At 49.1% G+C, this 20,149-nt stretch overlaps 1 protein-coding gene and 1 long non-coding RNA gene across 10 annotated transcripts in view; one reads left to right on the top strand and one right to left on the bottom strand.

Moving 5' to 3' along the window:
* Positions 1–20,149, bottom strand: part of LOC119445147 (zinc finger protein 182-like) — a 121,371-nt gene that overhangs the window by 87,989 nt on the left and 13,233 nt on the right. The window contains exon 1 of one of the 9 annotated variants that reach the window (XM_049664166.1): positions 362–419. The exons of 7 other annotated variants lie outside the window; for them this stretch is intronic. The gene's annotated coding sequence lies outside the window, so the exon portion shown is untranslated. Of the gene's footprint in view, positions 1–223; positions 420–20,149 lie in introns of those variants that run through there. One more of the 9 variants, XM_049664165.1, reaches the window with a different exon arrangement.
* The window catches only part of LOC125944131 (uncharacterized), a 113,598-nt gene that overhangs the window by 87,753 nt on the left and 5,696 nt on the right, over positions 1–20,149 (top strand). The window lies entirely within an intron of this gene.

Below are 20,149 nucleotides of genomic sequence, written 5' to 3'. Positions count from 1 at the left end.
GTAAAAGTGCAAGGTGCACGTGCTCTCGCTGGGAATTTGTCCCCCCCCCCCCCTTTTTTTTTTTTTTTTTTTTCTTTCAGCGAGTACAGTATAGCATCTTTCGATTTCAATCATGGAGCGCGAGCGCTCTGTGGTATCCCGAAACGAGCGGGCGACATCCTTTACCTCGCCGATCGAGATCTTGCTGTCAGAAAGTGTTGCGTTTAGCACTACTGATACTCACGCTTCTGATTTGCCACAGGAGGTAGGGAGCATTAGTCTTGGAGACAGCAGAAAAACACGGCACACCAAATCAGACCAAATGAAGTACGAGTCACCGTCACCAAATCGGGCGCCAAAAAACACGTGCGGAATAGAAAACCTCCATGTACAAAACAACGGTGCGCAGATGATGATGATAATGAAGTAGCCACCAGCCGTTTGTGCGATGTGTGTCAGTGGTGCCACGGCTGCTGATTTATAAGTAGATCTACTGATATTTAAAATTTTCTGTTAGTTGAGTGATAATGCGTTTGAATTTACAGATTTTTTGTCTTTTCTGCGGAAACAAAAGCAAGAACTGCTACTTTTTCAGTACCGAGGATGTATAAATGTACGGATCACGACCTCCTCTTTATAGAGGAGGTCGTGGGACGGATGCTATGAGCGTGCTCCTTGAAACGGGGTAGTGGTTTGCGCCGTCAAGCTCTTGTTTTTTGTGTGTTTGTGTATTACTGGGGACTCTGTTTTTGTACGCTTCTTTGTTTGTGGTCTCCCTACTTTTCTGTTACCAAACCTCCAATCAAATTTACTATCCTCTAATGCGGAGGTGTTTACTTTCCCCTTGCTCTCCCTGAACTCAAGGGCTTCAAAGAGGTCAGAGGAGCCTAGACTGGCAGCTGGGCAGATAACTTCACATTCCGATAAAACATGTCCCATCGTTTCCCGACGCGCAACCGTCGCGGTTTTTCTTTTTTTTTTTTTTTTTCAATTAAGTGACGTTTGCATTGCCTCACAAATGTCGGCGGTGGCAGTGGTGGTGTCACGCTAAAACGCTGTCGAAAACTCGCGAAATCGGCATGGATGGGTACGAATGTACGTATGACTAACGTGACTTATAAGTCATGGCATCAATACCATCACATGCTCGTCAGTTACGTCACGGTTAACGATAATAAAATCACGTGTGGCGCATACCCGCATTGGATATGCGGGTATATGAGCCAGGTACAGACAGACAGAAAGAATAAGGAAGGAAACCAAACCACCAAATGACCCATCAGGGTCGCTTGGTGTGTCGCGGGGAGGGAAAAGGGAAGGAAAGTAAAGCCCCTGGAAATAGTTTTTTTTCCAGGGGCTTTAAAGTAAAACCCCTCAATATAAAAGTAGCGCCAACCACTTCCCTCCTCCTCCGTTCCACTGTCCCGCTCACGCTCGGCGCGGCCAGCGCGATTTCGCTAAGTGGTGCCGCTCATGTCAACCCTGCCGTAGCAGAAGTAGACGATGGTTAACGCGCTACCAGAGGAAATCGGCGGAAAACTTCGACCGCGCCCTGCAGAGCAGTTTTTAAAGCGAGATTTTGCTTCGTCAGTAGTAACTGGCCTTAATAATGCACTCGCCGGATGGTGAACAACAACAACAACAACAAAAAAAAAAAAAAAAAAAAAAAAAAGCATTTTGCCCTCACTTTGTCGGTTGCGGCAACTAAAGGTGCAGCAGCACGCCATCACAATCAAGTTCTTGTCCCTAAAGCCGAGACCACACGTTTGCTTGCGGGCGCGCGCATGCTCGCGTCTGCGCGCCCACGCGTGCGCAGACGGTGCGGCACGGCTCGTACGCGTCGAAACCACGACCTACTCAAGTACAGTAGGTCGTGGTCGAAACGCGGCGCGATCTCGGTGATCAGCTCTGCTCTGATATTGCTCGCTTGGGCTGCCTCGCTAGTTACCCTAGCCTCGCGTCGGCGCGCCTGGCTACGCAGCGACAGCGCGGTACATTCAACTCTCAGTTACTCAATGGGCCATAGCCATGGAAATCCGGTGGACATTCGAATTATATCCGGACGTCCACGTCCAGAGCCGTTTATCCGCAGGATTACCCAGGGACGTTGTGTTCCGGTTATTTTGAACGTCCGTTTTATTTTTAATCTGGAACGTCGGAAGGACATCACTGGATTTTATGCGGACGTCACGCTTCAGACGACTGAGGGACACCCATGGGACATCATCTATTTGACTATTTCTCAACAGTTTCTGCACTGCGTATGGTGCAAGCGACATCTGCAATGGACATCTGTTAGCTGAGGGACTACCGACACCTGTCGGCAAGCGAGAGAAATACCTCGTGCGCCTGGTGAGCGAGGCGGGAAGCACGGCGGGAAGTAAGAGATCACGTGACGACGAGCGTTCGAGGCCTGAAGACGCGGCTGCCGAAAGGCTGATCGTGTAATCCAAATGCATCGTAAATAAACAAAGTTGTTTTAGATGCGAAGCATCTTATGCTCGGGGCTATGTCACTCCCTCCCTCCCTCCGCCGTGCGGCGTCCACTTCCGGTTCCGGAAGCCAGCTTCCGGAGAACGCTTCCGGCGTTTTGCCCGAATGATCCCCCAGATGCTTCGCCTACTCATCATCATTCACTTCGTCCTCTCATTCTCCTCCCGCAACGCCGCGATGAGTGCCACGGACAGCGCCAGCGTCAGCGCCATGGACAGCGCCGCGGAGAAGAGGGCTCGAGAAACGGCAGCGGCGACAGGCCGATCTGAAAACTAATGGGAACTTGAGTCGACCCCATGGCTGCTTCGCATACTACTCAGGGTTCCCCTACGGGAAGATGGTGTAATTTTTTTTGGTCATCGATCGCGCCATCATATGTGTCAACCACTGACATGGCGACGAGGATTCGTTAAGCATACCAACGCGGACAAGCAACTGGAAAACATGCAATATACAACGCGAGCAAACAACGACGGAAATGGCAAGTGACATGGCGGCACAAACGAGCACGCAGCACGGCTGAAGCAACGACGGTGTGAGGACAAAGCTGAACGAGGTCAACGACGCGGGACGAAAGCAAATCGGAACGTCCCTGGCCTCCACGGTGTCGGCGAACGACGGCCCATTACCGAAACGAAGCACAGCGTGCAACGACCGAACAACCACCATGGCGGATCGAGACGGCGAAGTGAAGCACTCAACAATGAGTACGGGAGTGACGAGCCACACAGAGACATGCAACGAAGCAGATTTTTCCCCGAAACGCCCCCGACAGCACGAAGTGTAAACGCGAGCGGCACAACGGAGCTCACGATGCTCGCAACGATGATGCAAATGATGGCGCAACTGTTGGAACGACAAATGGAATCGCAAGGCAACCCAGTAAACACGGTAAACGGCAACGACGCTACACGCCAGGCCAATGAAAGTGCTGCAATCCAGATGACTACAATGCCCGACCTCACAGCAACTCTCCCAACGTTCTCCGGAACAGACAACGAGAGCGTAGGCGAATGGATCACTTCAGTGGAGAGCATGCATGAGAGATGTTCATGGAACGACATGGCTATGCTAAACGCCGGAAAATCTAGACTTCATGGACGCGCAGCAGCTTGGCATCGCACAGACGGCGTAAGCCTCAAGAGTTGGACGACTTGGGTAGTGGCACTACGAAAGGAGTTTGACAAGCAACCACTGTTTTGCGAATGGGTGGAGAACGTGAACGCGCGGCGACAGAAGGAAGACGAAACCATCACCGACTACATGTATTGCCGACTACAACGCATAAAACGCGGCAAGTACGCACTAAGTGACGACGACATCGTGGAATGGTTAATTCAAAGTGTGCGATTGGAAAGTGCAAGGCCCATGCTCGCGGATTTCCACAACCTGAGGAAAGGGAGCGTGTCGGAATTCATCAACTACGCACGACAATTCGACAGGCGCATGACTTCGACGAAAAGCGACGGCACACACGCGAAGACATCCCCACGGAAGGAGCCACAAAAAAGAGATACGAGAGATGATCACCAGCAAGGCAAGCCCACGAGACTTCCCGCGGACATTTGCGCTCGCTGCCTGCAACGGGGCCACCGCGCGAAGGATTGCCCGAGACCCAACACACGCACCGAGGAGGAGAAGGTAGCCGCCATGTGACAAAAGGAAGAGCGAGCAGCACGAGAGCAGCGCACCAACCGCATCGTGACGACGCGCTCGGAGGATAATGTAATCCTCGTACCCACGAAGATCAATGGCGTAGAGACGCTAGCGCTGTGGGACACGGGATCAACAGCGACTCTAATATCGTCAGCGTTTGCAGAACAGCATAACTTCAATGTTGTGCCAGACACGGAGTGCATACTCAAGGGACCATTCGGAGACTCAACAGCTCCCATCTGAGCAATTAATACAAGGGCACATCGCCATCGAGAACGCAAGTGCAACCATCGATGTAAAAGTGGTCAACGACTTGCCACACGATGCCGTCATAGGGACTGACTGGCGACAGTGCATCACATTTGATTACATTGAGTGATAAACGAACGCAACACATACGCTTGAATGGATAGCGAAAAACGGTTCACAAGAAGCGCCAGAAACGCAACGCGAGAAAAACGACATCCCACAACAACCGCTGCTCAAGAATCAAAACGAAGAAGATGCTACATCAGTGTGCGGAACTGTCACCGTGAACAGTTGCCACAAGCAAGGGAGTCCCAAGCTTCCTTCACCGGAAGAAGTGCGACGTGCGAACTCACAAGTGCAACCAGCAGACTTCACCACGGATAAAACAGAAAGGATGAGGTCAGTGCTAAATGCAAACATCAATGTTTTTACAAATCCAGGCAACGAACTAGGTCTATGCACGCATCCCGAGCACACGATTGACCTCAACGACGAGAAACCAGTTTGTATGCAACCATATACAACGAGTGATGTGAACAGAAAGTTCATAAGGGAAGAAACCGAGGACTGGCTGAAAAAGGGCATCATCCGCAAGTCGAGGTCAGTATACGCCTCACCTGTGATTGTTGTGAACCAGCCACACCACGAATCGACACCGAAAAGAATGTGCGTTGACTATCGTTTTCTAAATGCGAAAAATGAAACGGGCTTACCCAATGCCAAGAATCGACACACTACTCCGCAAAGTGTCAGGATTGCGACTTTTCTCAAAACTTGACGTGAAAAAAGCGTTTCTCAATGTCCCAATACGCGAAAGCAACATCTAGAAAGCAGCATTTGTGACCAAAGACGGACACTGTGAGCCGACACGCATGATTTTCGGCTTGTGCACAGCACCGTCAACCGTGCAGAGCATCATGAACGAAGGCCTGCAACCGCTCATCGACAGCGGACACGTCATTGTGTATACGGACGATATATGCATCTTTACCAACGACAGTGAGCAACCCATCCGAACTGTGAACGATGTTCTGAAGACTCTGACAGACCTTAACCTTCGAGTGGACTTTAGGAAGTGCACTTTTGCTGCTGACTCTATCAGCTTCCTTGGATACATAATTTCAAGAGATGGAGTTGCCACAGACCCACGACGTACGAGTGCCATAAAGAACTACGAACAACCACGTCGAAAGAAACCGCCACGATTACTGGAAGACTACGCCACACAGTATTGCGAGGACGCAATAGATTGAAGATCCGGCCGTGTAGATGGATGGATGGATGGATGAGGCTGAACCCTTTAAACCGGGCGGTGGCATACGCCACCTAGCCATGACTATTAACATATTTTGTACTTTGTGGTGGGTGAAATTTCACCCCTGCCTTGATTTTATTCACCAATCGGATAACCTCTGTTTGGTTATTTCTACCCGCTTAAAGTCTATTTTGCCTTCACTGTCCCTAAACCCCAATGCTTTGAAAAAATCAGCCCAGTTGCTTTGCACTGTAGGGTTAAGCCCTTTACAGAAAAGTATGAGGTGTTCAGCCGTTTCCTCTTCTTCTCCACACGCATAGGCACAACGTGTCTATACCTTGGTACTTGACTCGGTACATCTTAGTCCGCAATACTCCCGTCCTGGCTTCAAGCAACAAAGAGCTTCCCCTAGAATTATCGTAGATATTTTCTTTCGCAATTTCTTGCTTGAAAGTTCGGTATGTTCCCAGTGCTGATTTCGTCTGCATCCCTGTTTTCCACAGACCCCTCTCTGTTTCCTTAACCTTTTTCTTAACCGCTGTTTCCTGGTTTGCACCCCTCCTGCAGTCCAAATATTTGATTGACAGTTTTCTGGTCAGCTTCCTCCATTTTGTATCAACATTCCTCATGTACAAATAACTGAAAACTCTCCTTGCCCACCGCTTTTCTGCCATTTCTCTCAATCGCTCCTCAAATTCTATCTTGCTGCTAGCTTCCCTGCCCTCGAATGACGTCCATCCCATGTCACCCTGTACCCCCTGATTTGGTGTATTTCTGTATGCCCCCAGAGGGTGTCTACCTACCCGTCGCTGCTTAACTTCCAACCTTGCTCGAACCTCTGATCTCATGCGCAGGACCGCATTGCTGAAAGTCAAACTAGGGACCATCACCCCTTTCCAAATCCCTCTCATCACTTCGTACCTATTGTTAATTCCACAGTGCCCTATTTTTCATCACAGCTGCATTTCTGCTACCTTTAGCCGTAACATATTTTTCATGTTCCGTTAGGTACTCAGCCCCATTGTTTATCCACACTCCAAGATATTTGTACTTATCCACCACCTCCAGCGTAACCTCCTGTATCCTATGCTCGCTGCCCTGATTATTATTAAAAGTCATGACTGCCGATTTTCCTTTACTAAACTTCAAACCTAAGCTATCTCCCTCTTTACCACAGATGTCCATTAATCTCTGCAAGTCTTCCTTGCTGTCAGTCATGAGTACAATGTCATCAGCATACATCAGTCCTGGTAATGACTGTTTAATCCATTCTCCTTGCTTGAAATAGGAAAGGTTGAAGCCAAGTCCGCTCCTCTCTAATTTTTTCTCTAATCCTTGTAAATACAGCATGAACAACAGAGGTGACAGAGGGCACCCCTGCCTAAGCCCCTGCTGTATCTCTATAGGCCCAGATACCTTGCTGAGGCTGAGGGACTAGCGGCACCTGTCGGCAAGCGAGAGAAATACCTCGTGCGACTGGCGAGCGAGACGGGAAGGAAGAGATCACGTGATGACGAGCGTTCGAGGCGTGAAAACACGGCAGCCGAAAGGCTGATCAGGTAATCCAAATGCATCGTAAATAAACGAAGTTGTTTTTGGTCATCCATCGCGCCATCATATGCGTCAACCACTGACACATCAGATAAAGCCTCGATCGTGAATTCACAGAATTTTTGCTAAACTGAGTTAAACTACACCAGCTTGATGGGAGTTTTCATTATGTAGGTGAAATAATTGGAAGCGAAATAAAACTAACCCAACTGAAATCAGATTTTTCACTGATATTGTGTTATCAAATTTTATGTTCCTATTACAAAACACGTACCAGTTTGATGTAAGTTCCCAGATTCAAAATGAAAAAGCTGTGACATAAGTTTACTGTGATAGCCAAGTTAGCTGAAGTTATTTTTGAGGTAGCTGGTGATCGTCATTGTGTATGGAATTTCGTGTCAAGAAAGTGTTTGTTCATTCATATTATAGATCACTGCATCATATACTGTGACACTTCCTTTTGCGTCTGTGATACGTACCTTAGTTGCAGCATATGTACATATTGTAAGAGAATCCAGGCAACTGAATGCTGCGACGGTATTAATCCTGACAGGTGCCAAGGGGTCCAATATGGTGTGGTGCAAACTATATATATACATCTCTGCTAAATCAATTAAACCAAAGCATGTCCGATGAACATCCCCAAGTTTCAATAATAGGTTCCTGTGGATGTCCGATGGATGTACTGAAAAGGCCCAAGTGCATGGTTTTGCATGTCCCTGCAGTCCGAATGTACGGTTCTGGCAGCCATCGGCCGGACGTTCGACAGATTGCCAATTTTCTTGCGCATAAGCGTCCTATGGACATCCGTAGTAAATCCTGTGGATTTCTGTGGATCTCCGACGGACATCCATATGTCCAAAACTGACTGACCAGTGGATGTCCACCGGAGTTTCATTGCCCATTGGGTAAGCAGATTTATACCATGCAAGAAAGTGCTCCTTTTTCGCTTTTTGTGCTGATTTAACAGCTCTAAAAATATAACAATTACGTTTATAGATATCGAAGCATTTTGAAACACTGTCAACAACGAAGTACGAAGTGGCGTCCGCTGCTGGGACTCGCATTGATGTCGGGTTCCATCACACCGCTATCCACCAGTTGATGCGACGCCTGTTACTAGAACCTCGACCGGCGTTACACTAGGTAGCGTGGCGTTGTTGGCAGGCTGCAGGCGTCCGGTAGACCATGGCAACCAGGCAGGGGCGAGACGATTTCTTTGTGCGAAAACTTACACTGTTTATTCCATGGTTGGTGAAGGATAAAAAAAAAGAAGAGAATAATCAGAAAATACATTGCGGGGCCGCTTAAGTAGGCCTGCTAAAATTGTAGGCGGGATTTTTGCTCACATCGTCACGTGACATGTACTGAGTCCGATCGGGGATTGGCGGCTGCTCCTTCTCTCCTAGGCGACATTTCAGCAGCAGAAGTTCCCTCCGTGGTGACGAATCCTTGGTTCGTAGCTTGTAGATTCCCTAGAGTCGTTCATCAGTCCTCGTGGCGCTCTTGTATGCCTTTTCTCCCTGGTCTGCTCCGGTGAAACAGGACTTGCCAACAGGTCTCGCAACTTTTCGTCTCCTGTTTGGGGCACGCAATCACTCCAGAACAGTGCCGGACCCACAACCACAAAGCAAGCGAGCACATGGCCAACCTTCCCCGAGACTCACCAGGTGTTGCCAAAAAAAAAAAGCAACTACTACTGCTATCCCATCCCTTTCGCGCGTCCTCCCCCCTAAACACTAAAAACAACCATTTCCTGAATGCTTTAAGACTTGATTACCAAAATCAACTAACAATCAACTACGACTACATGATAAAGAAGAAACGTATGAAAAAAAAAAATGCCAACATAAAAATGACACGGAAACAAGAGTGGGCAGGAGGCTAGCGATACACTATAGGGGCAATGACTCAGACCATCTGCATTTTCATTGCGTTTACCTTTTTTGTAGCGAATGTCAAAATTGTACCGCTGAAGTGCTAAGCTCCAGCGCAAGAGCATGACCCAAAAGAATAAACCTAGGATCTCAATCAGAGCCAGCCCTGCCAATAAACTCAAAAAGCCTTAGCTGATGACATCCGCGTGTTAATTTCTCTACCCCGTCATGGGGGAACTTAAAATTCTGCTTGACTGAGTCACACCGTCGCAGTAAGCGACCACCTAAGACAGACTTCGCAGCTGTCACAATGGGCAGTTAGTTAAAATGCATACCAGCCAAATAGTGGCCAAGCTTATGAGTCGTCCACTTTAGCACTGCACAAGTTCTCTTTCATATGCCATAGGTATGTTCGCGTGCAGCTAGTTTTCGACTACCCCAAGCACAGGCTGCTCTAAGCCACCTTTGTCCCTCTCTCTTGAAATGACTCTCTACGACAGCTGTCAATCATGTCACCCGGTATGAATAGAAAGAATCGGGACCCTCTCCCGGTAACGTATTCCGCGTCCTCTAACTCTGCCTTTCCGAACTGAGAATTTGCCTACGTGGCACGTGATTCACTAGCCTTCACAGGACAAGAAAACAAAGGCACATTTTCGAAACACGGAACCTGTGACTGCCATCGAAAAAGGTCAAAGGGACAATCGTCGCGTATTGAGTTGCTCTTTTGGTCATTGCTACCAGCCAGTACGAGTGCCTCTAATGCGAAACATACTGGGCTCTGCTGACCGATTCAACTCGTAATTAGACTAGTTCATGGAGTGGTATTTAAAACCTAAAAATCAAAAGCCACACTCTATCTACGCGCGAAAAGACTAAAAATATGTTTCTACAAACGTGCTTCAATGAAGAAAATTTCTACAATGGTAACTGATTGATGCCCTACACTGTAAGCAATAAATTACAAAAGTAAAGTCTGCCTTTGAAAACCCCGAATCTCAATCCTTAACTACAAAATCAGCGCGATCACTAGCCACCTCCTTTGTGAAACCTGCTTCACACTTTCCTTTGTGTTAACTGGCTCGTACGACACAGAAAATCGGAGCATAACACTTAACTTGTAAATCAAAAGCAAAACTTCTTAAAACTAATAAAAAAAAAAATGCTTCACGTTTACATACAAACAAGTTACTGATCGGTGTGGCAAATTGATTAGTTCTTAATGTGCACTCGATGGGGGTCGCAGTCCGAAAGCCCTCGCGCTGCGCCAAGGACAACGAAGGGCGCCAGACATACACTGCCCCCTGCTGAAACCTGCCACTTTGTGTCCTCGCAGCTTGCCCTCTCGTCCCCGAAGAGGAGGCCGTAAACGCGGGAAGAATAGCCATTCTCCCTTTGTTCTCACTCTCGCGTCGCATTCCTCATCGGTGCCTGTTTGACTGGCTCGGTTCGTACGTGCATACTCAACCTGAACATTTCAGCCGCACCTTTACTCGTGGAGACGCACCCTGTGCTGTCGCAATGAGCCTTTGGCGACGCTTTCGTTTCCTAAGCCGCCACAAAGAACCCTTTGCCGTTCGGCGCGACGGTGACTTTTTCAAGTTTTCGATGCGCCGAATACTTGGTTTTTCTTTTGTCGTGGCACTGTCTGAAAACATTTTTTCTTGCGATGCAGTCATCTGTTTCGCACCTGAAACCCCCGAGCGTTGGGTTCCCGTTCTGCTCGGCCGCCATGGCATTCTGCTCTACATTTGACGATTCCGGAACATCTCTGCAAGAAACGCCCTTTGGAAGCACCACTGGCTCTGGTTCCGCGACATCTTCGCACTCTACATTCAGCCATACCCAAGAGCCGCTCAAGTGCCGAGCCACGAGGTCCGTATCCAGCTCCATATTGACCCCATTTGGGTTGCTGGAACAAGCCTCGTCCCCGCAATGAGCGCTCTACGGGATGGTCGCTGACTCAGTTTCGGTGAACGCCACAACTGCGCACTCTGCGAAACTCGAGTCCAGAGCAATATCGCGGTTCCCTGTACTGTCGGGCCAATTTACCTGCGCTATCGTTGAAAACTATAGTTCCTTAGCCAGGCCCTCCCCAACAGTACCGTTGGGATCTAGAATCGCCGCTTCCGTGCTTTGCTTGGCCACCCCGCTATTTAGGTCTACCTTTGACGACTCCGGCATTTCGCCCATATGCAGAGGCACGAGGCAGGCCTCCAGCGCCTCCTTAATCTTCTCATGGATACTGAAACCAGCCAACATGTGTGGTTAGCGGAAAGAGGTACGAACACAAGCACTGACTACCAACTGAATTCCATTGGTCAAAAAACACACATATGGGAACAGAGAAGGTGAGATGGTTATCGAACACAATATTGCCACGCGTTAGTAACGCTAGAGGACGAGGACGAAGAAGTGTTGTTGGCTGCTGCGGCCGAAACAGTAAACAGCCGTTCGCTCGGAACTGACTGCCTGCCTTTTCCTCTCGCGACAAACTGGTGGAGTTGCTGGGTACACATACGCCCTATGCCTGCTGGTCCTGAACCAGAAGCTACCAACGCCAGTACATCAGAGACTGCAGAAATCCATTGAAGCAGCCGTCGCCTCCAAGGTCTTCCACCGCAGTACAGTCCCCTGGCAAACTCTGCGAGGAAAATGGCAACAACAACCGCAAGCCAAACCGAGGAGATCCCAAATGCTGCTGTACCTTGCATTGGCAACGCGCCTCGCATGCCTAACCCGTTCCACGGCGACGCCTTTGAGGATGTAGAGGACTGGTTAGACCATTTCGACCGGGTTGCCACCTTTAATGACTGGGATGCTCGCCGTAAGTTGAGGAACATCTACTTTTCCCTTTTAGACGCGGCGAGGGTATGGTACGAGAACCACGAAGCTTCGTTTACCAGCTGGCAGGAGTTTTACCGACTGCTTCGTGACGCCTTCAGTACCCCCGAAAGGAAAGAAAGCCGAACAGGCACTATCTTCCAGGTTCCAAATGCCGAACGAAACCGTCGACATGTTCGTGGAAGACATGACACGATTGTTCCGTCGGGCTGACCCACTAATGCCAGAAGACAAGAAGGTGCGCATGTTAATGTGAGGCGTAAAAGAACAGCTTTTCGCGGGCCTCGTGCGCAATCCATCTACAACGGTGTCTCAGTTCATCTGTGAGGCAACAGTCATGGAGCGCATGCTTTGGCAGCGGCTATCGCAGTATGAACGCCAGACCACCATGACTGCGGCAGGCTCGCTTGTACCTTTAAGGGATGACAGGGAGTCCCTTACCGAACTAATACGGCAGGTTGTTCGAGAAGAACTCCAGCGGCACCTCCGAGTGCTGCAGCCCTTACGGACGTCATTCGGGAGGAAATCAGGCAGGTGGTTCATCCCTCGCCACCAACGTGAACCGAACATCCCACGCTCTCTTACGCCGATGCTCTTTGGGTTTCTACGCCGTCGACGGCCCATTTCCCGCATCCACCTACAGGGCCTCCTCGACGCTTCCCAAGCCCAAGCCACCGCACGACTCTCCAATCAGACTTTCGTCCTAGTCCGCGGAAGTCAACGGTATGGCGCGCTCCCGAGAACAGTCCTTTGTGTTATCACTGTGGGGAGGCTGGTCACTTTTATCGCGACTGCCATTACCGACGGATTGGTTTGCGGGGATACCATCCGGATGCCCGTTGCCCGCGCTATGGCGAACGCCCACACGAAATCGAGGAGTACTTGGAAAGCAACCGTCTTCCTCCTGTCCCTCAGCGAAGACAGTCGCGGTCGCCGTCACCTCGTCGGCACACATCACCAAACCACGCTCGACCCGCCTTTGATTCCGCCGGAGTCACCGGCGGAAGCCCGCGCCGGGGAAACTGAAAACGGCGGCCTCTGGGGGTGAGGCCGCTGTCATGCGAACTGTCAAATATCCTCCGCCGACGCCACCCCCTCGCGACGTACCGCTGACGCCTTCCTTCGAAACCGCCAAAAGAGCTTCTGCTGCTATTACTCTTTCCGTCGACTGTTATCCGGTAACTGCACTTGTTGATACGGGAGCTGATTACTCGGTTATGTGTGCCTCACTGGCCAATCGGTTACGCAAAGTGCTGACAGCGTGGGACGGCCCACATCTGATCACGGCTGGAGGACACCTCGTGTCACCCATTGGACGATGCACCACCAGACTTACAATTTATACTTCGACCTTCGTAGCGTCTTTCCTTGTGCTGCCCAAGTGTTCTCGACTGGTTATATTGGGCATAGATTTTCTTTAGGAATATGGGGCGATCATTAATCTGCGTGACTTGTTCGTGACTTTTTCGAACAATGTTTCTTCGGATTCTGATGTTAAGGATGAACATCATCGCGCGGCTTTACGCGTGGTCGATGACTGCGTAACGTTACCGCCTCGAAGTAGCATCTTCGTCCTTGTTGAGTGCCCTCAAGACCACCTAGATATGGGCATCGCCGAAGGTAACCTCACCATTTTGCTGGATCGAGAAGTCGGCGTCGCACGAGGTCTCGTAGAGCTCCAAAATAGGCAAACCACCGATCCTAGTTACTAACTTCAGCGGCGAATACAAGCACTTTGCGAAGCATACCACCATTGCCTACTTTGAAACAGTGAACGAGTCCAACGCATGTGCTTCGGTAACGACAATCTCGATGCAGGAAAACAGCGATGTGGACTTGACCAGTCACATCAACGTCAATCCGCAGCTGAAACAACCCCAACAGGAGAGGCTCCTCAGCCTACTATCATCATTTACCGAATGTTTTGCCACCACGTCGAAGGTCAAGCAGACACCTCTAACCAAGCACAGAATCAACACTGAACCGACCGTCCAACCTGTTCGCCAACACGCTTACCGCGTGTCACAGAGAGAACAGGATGCTATTCGTCATCAAGTTAAGCAAATGCTGGATGATGATGTCATTCAACCATCGACAAGTCCTTGGGCATCATCTGTTGTACTAGTTAAGAAGAAAGACGGTTCACTACGATTCTGTGTAGATTATCGCAAACTGAACAAGATCACGAAAAAGGACGTTTATCCACTTCCTCGGATTGACGACTCCTTGGATCCTCTGCGACATGCCCGTTACTTTTCTTCAATGGATCTACGTAGCGGGTACTGGCAGATTGAAGTTGACGAACGGGACCGGGAAAAAACGGCGTTTATAACACCGCGCGGCCTCTGAATTTAAGATCCTCCCTTTTGGACTGTGCTCTGCTCGGGCCACATTTCAACGCATGATGGACACAGTTTTATCTGACCTCAAGTGGCACTCGTGTTTAGTCTACTTAGACGATGTAGTTGTTTTTTCAACCACGTTTGAGCAACACATCAAGAGGCTTGAGGCTATTCTTCAGGCCATCCGCATCGCCGGCCTGTCTCTGAAGCCCGAAAAATGTCACTTCGGATACGAGGAGCTTAAATTTCTGGGTCATATTGTCAGCAGCACCGGTATTCGCCCTGACCCTGACAAAGCCACGGCAGTTGGTTTCTTCCCGATACCGAAGACAAAGCACGATGTACGCCGATTTCTAGGGCTTTGTGCTTATGACCGCCGTTTTGTGCCAAATTTTTCTGAGATTGCCGAACCTTTGCAATCACTCATCAAGAACGACGTGACATTTATTTGGGGCCCGGCTCAATCCGACGCTTTCCACGACCTTCAGCGACGTCTACAGACACCACCGATCCTTGGTCACTTTGACACAGAGGCCGACACAGAAGTGCATTCTGATGCTAGCAACGTTGGTCTCGGAGCCACACCCATACAATTTCAAGCTGGTGTTGAGCGCGTTATTGCCTATGCCAGCCGCACGTTGTCTGCTGCTCAAAAAAACTACTCAGCAACTGAAAAAGAATGTCTGGCGGCCGTGTGGGCTATCCAGAAGTTCCGGCCATACTTGTACGGACGCGCCTTCCGAGTCATCAGCGATCACCTCTCTCTCTGTTGGCTGGCGAATCTCAAGGATCCTTCGGGACGTCTCGCAAGATGGAGCCTTCGGCTACAGGAATTTGACGTGACAATTGTCTATAAGTCTGGTCAGAAACACACCGACGCCGATTGCCTCTCCCGCGCCCCCGTCGAACTCGCACCAACAGATACTGACGAGGACGGCGGTTTTCTTTGCAGTCTTCTATCTCTAAACCTAGCTCAACAGCAACGCCAGGATTCAGAGCTGCAACCCCTGATTGAATACCTTGAACGACGCCGCCAACAACCCCCGCGACAGTTCGCGCGTCACGTGTCCTCTTTCTGATTACGCAGCGACATCCTCTACAAACGGAACTTTCATCCCACGGAAACCGTTTTTCTACTCGTTGTTCCCACTTCTCTCCGCGACGACATTTTACGTGCATGCCACGACGAACCCACATCCGGGCATCTTGGTTTCACACGTACTCTGGCAAGGATCAAGAAGAAGTACTACTGGTGAAAACTCACAAAAAGCGTGAAGCAGTACGTCCGAACTTGTCGCGATTGCCAACGTCGCAAAGTTCCACCAATGAAACCAGCCGGTCTGCTTCAGCCTGTACGACCTCCTTGCTCACCTTTTGAACAGGTCGGGATGGATTTACTCAGCCCGTTTCCCAAGTCTTCAGCTGATAACCGCTGGATTGTTGTCGCCACCGATTACTTGACCAGATATTGCGAAACCCAAGCCGTACAGCGAGCTACGGCATCGGATGTGGCCAACTTCTTTGTCAAAAATATCGTCCTGCGTCATGGTGCTCCAGCTGTCGTCATCACAGACCGTGGTACGGCCTTCACCGCGCAGTTGGTCAGAGATATCCTGCAGCTGAGTGGTACAACGCACCGTACGGCAACTGCACATCACCCACAGACCAATGGGTTAACTGAGCGTCTCAACAAAACGATTGCAGATATGCTTTGCATGTATGTCGCCACGGATCACAAGAATTGGGACGAACTGCTCCCATATGTGACATTTGCGTATAACACTGCGCTTCAAGAAACCACCGGGTTTCCTCCTTTTCGTCTGGTCTACGGACGCGACGTCATCACTATGCTCAACGTGATGCTTCTACCAACTTCGTCTGATACGACCGCCTCAGATACAGACGCTTTTGTTCAGCGTGCCGAAGCAGCGCGGCAGCTTGCATGGCATCGAATTCTATCTCGGCAAAGTCAAGACGCTCGTCGATACAACACATGCCACCGAGTCGTAACATACAAGCCAGGAGATCTCCTGTGGATTTGGACCCCTATACGTCTACGAGGCCGCTCAGAAAAATTATTGCACCGTTACTTTGGGCCCTACATAGTTCTTCATCGCATAAGTCAAGTCAACTACGAAGTTGTTCCAGCAGAATCATCGCACCAATCGCGTAGACCACGCTCCTCCGACATTGTTCACGTCTCCAGGATGAAGCCCTACCACTCGCGTTGACGCCAGTTCACAAACTTTGTGGTGCGGTGCCTGTCCCTCACGTCCGTTGTCTTTTTCATTTCTTTTATTTTCTCCCTGTGCTATTTAACCCGTCACCCACTTTCGTGGCTTAACTTTCACTGTTCTTTCGTGCAGTGGCATCGAGACGATGCCTCTTTTTTTGGAGGGAGGGGCAATGCCACGCGTTAGTAACACTAGAGGACGAGGACGAAGAAGTGTTGTTGGCTGCAGCGGCCGAAACAGTAAACAGCCGTTTGCTCGGAACTGACTGCCTGCCTTTTCCTCTCGCAACAATATCGCAGGCACGTGGCAATATCAGGTCAGCAGGTACAAGAAACAGCAGCCATAGTGCATGGCAAAAATAATAACCGTATAAACGCGTGTAAGAGCCGCACCCAGTTTTTCAAAGTATGTATCGGAAAAAGAATAAAAAAAAGATCCACGTAAGGTTCGCACCCACCCTTTCCTCAACCCATGTCTTCAAAATGCACGCGCTGTGTGAGCTTCCAGGTGCCATCGACAGCAAGAGAGAACGCAACAGATCATCATCATCAGCCACAAATACGCGACTGAGGTTTTTTTTTTGTTTTGTTTCATTTTATTTTATTATTTTATTTAACTTTCTACGTGCTAAGGTGTTCATCAAGTGGTTAAAAAAATTTAACCTCTAATTTAACCTCAGGACGTTCATTAAAGTTTTACATCCATCCATCCATCCAACCTCTTTAATAGGTGTTCATACACTCGCCGGCTAAAGGTTAAAGCAGGATATTATCATTAACTTCTCTCCCCTCTATAAGAACTCGTGCTATCCATAATGACTGGTTTTTGGTTGGTTTTTGTGCTTGGTGTGGCCTATTGCACATGCTCTGCATGTCATTTGGATTTTTTGTGCTGTTTGCTTGTTCTCATCCGAGCGTTTACATTTTAGCATGATGGGCAAGCACCTAAAAAGCTACACGGCTGGTTTAAATTGAAGGTGGTAGAGCTTGCTCACGAACATGGTAAGCGTGCAGCCTGCAGAAAATTCGACGTGGACGAGAAGTGCGTTCAATGATAGTACTGTTAGAACGAAGCTTTGAAGAACACAAGCAGCAAAAAGCGCACTTTCCGAGGCAATCCATGCAACTTCCCCGAATTGGAAGAAGAGCTCTGCGATGCGGTGGAAGTGTGCGAAACGATGGCCATGCGTTGACAATGGACATGCTGTGCATGAAGGCTCAAACCTTGGCGTGTGCGAAAAGTATACTGCGCGAGGATTTCAAAGCTAATGCTGGCTGGATGTGAAGATTTTTGAGGAAGGGTCTCCGTTCAGTAAAGGACCACACTGTGCCAGCAGCTTCCGGATGACTACACCGACAAGGTGCTTAACTTTCAGAAGCATGTTATCGGCCTGCGCCATGAACACAGTTATACATTGTCCCAAATAGCGAACGGTGACCAGACCCCTGTGTGGTTTGACTGCCCCAAAAACTCTACAGTCGAAGTTAAAGGTAAGCCGACACTGAGCGCCAATGCTGCACAGTGATGCTTTGCATTAGCGCAGACGGGCGGAAGCTACCCTCTACGCTTTGCTGAAAAGGAAAAGAATTCCCAATGAATTTTTCAGCAAGGAAATGGTAGTTCAAGCCCAAGAAAAGGGCTGGATAAACGATAGACCTTATGCTCAACTGGGTAAAAATCATTTGGCAGAATTGCCCAGGCGCCTTGTTGGCCAGATGGTCACTTGACGGATAAGGTCAAGGAACAGCACATGCGCACTGTTCTGAGGATCGGCTCACAAAGTCACATACACTTTCGACTATAGACTCCAGGATTGGCCCAGTTTGCACACGATGACACACCATGCATGCATACTCCGGTATAGGTAAGTAAAGCTTCGCTTTAAGTGTCTTCTTCGTCTGCACGGCACTTGCAGAGCCACATTTGGGTCATAATAAAAGTGGTCGCTCTTGAAGTGCACCTTCATATTGCAAAGGATAATATTTATCCTCTGGCATTATAGCGAGTCATCAAATTAGTCCCTGCGAATGTACGTTGCGCTGGGGGTAGATTGCCACATTCGCGACACTCAAAACACCTGCTGCGCCTGAATAGTGCAAGAAAGCTCCACGCCAGTTGCTGGACAAATTATACGTCCTTTTAATCTGACACCTCTGTTCAATCGGCTGAATTGTAGTGTCGCTCCCTTCTTCCTCTGCAGCTGGACCCTCTGGACGCAGCATCGCCAGCTATCGACCATAGATCCTGCCGGCGGTGCTGCACGAGATGCTGGATGCCGTGTTGGCCTCCATGGCTGCCACAAAGACCATGCGAGTCAAGGCCAGCCGCGTGTCCTACGTGAACCCGGAGATGCTCAAGAACCTGGACCCAGGGGGCGCGTGCCGTCGAGATCTGGATGTCGCACGCCATTCACGTGCTGCTCACCGAGGGAAACTCAGCGGCAGCAAAAGAGGCGGAGGATATCCGCCGCTGCTGTAGTCCAATTGATTTGCTGCAATCCTGTTCATGGTCGCATTTTGAATATAGTAAATGTTTTCTTTTTGTATGCTTGAGTTTTTAATGCGAAGCATTCTTTGCATAACTCTTGGCACTTTGCGATAGGTAGGTAGGTTCCTGTCTCGCCTCACTTTAAGAAAATGAGAACAATGTGCGTGACTGATGGCGGAATCGAACCTCTGTCATTGCGCACAGCAGTCCAGTACTCTAACCATTAGGCACCGAACACCATTTTTAAAGTGTACAATGTTCTACCCCTCTCCAGCTGGGCTGGAATTTAAAATTCTCCGAGTGCTGTCAAGGGATCTACCCTCGACATCCACTCAAGGACACACTCTTGCAGTCGTTGCATTTCTACAAAGTGCCATGCACCCGCGGAACAATAGCTGGGCGGTTCGCGCACCCGGGTCACAGTGAAACACCGCCATGCAGGCACGCCATAGTGCAGGTCAGTCAGCGCTGTCAAATCATATTCTACTCTGTCGTCGCTGCTAATATTCAGAAATCTTATGCCATATGGATCTGATGGAAGGTCCTTCTTTAGAGTTTGCTGAAAACTCATGTCCTAATTCATGTCCAAACAGTTAAGACAAGCATGATCAATAGACTCCGGTTTCTGACAGACAAGACAGTGTGAGCCCCACGGTAGAAAAAAAAACTGTTCTTCTAAAGATGATCTCACTGCCAGTGTGTTAGTATGTAGTTTAAATAGAATTTTTTTGCTCCTGGGCTAAAGTGCTTTCTTTTTAACTTGTTTTAACACATTCATGCCTTGACCTGCACTGCCAATGGCCCTGTACATATGGACAGAAGAATTGTGCAGGCAATGCTACATCACATACATTCTGATTCTTTTCAGTATCACTAAACAAATATTTGTTCAAAAACCTTGCAGCCAAAGACCATATGCTTGTTACCACTTCTTTTATATAGCCATGAATTGGGCCCCTCACTACATTGGTGCTCAGTACAAACTTGGGTAATGCACATTTGGGCTTCACTTGAATCACAGTTCGCAGTTACACCTGCAAAAAAATATGAATGGTGTACAGTTTACAACGAACTCGATAGTTCCACTAAAGGTAGTTGTTATATAAGTAGTTCGTTATATATGGACTCACCCTTACAAAAATTAGCCGCACTCAAGCTGGCGTCAGCAGTTACAATTAAGCA

This window comes from Dermacentor silvarum, chromosome 3, assembly GCF_013339745.2.
Source record: "Dermacentor silvarum isolate Dsil-2018 chromosome 3, BIME_Dsil_1.4, whole genome shotgun sequence".
Taxonomy (NCBI): Eukaryota; Metazoa; Arthropoda; class Arachnida; order Ixodida; family Ixodidae; genus Dermacentor; species Dermacentor silvarum.
Note: the sequence above shows the minus strand (reverse complement) of the source record. Positions and strands in the feature narration are given on the sequence as shown.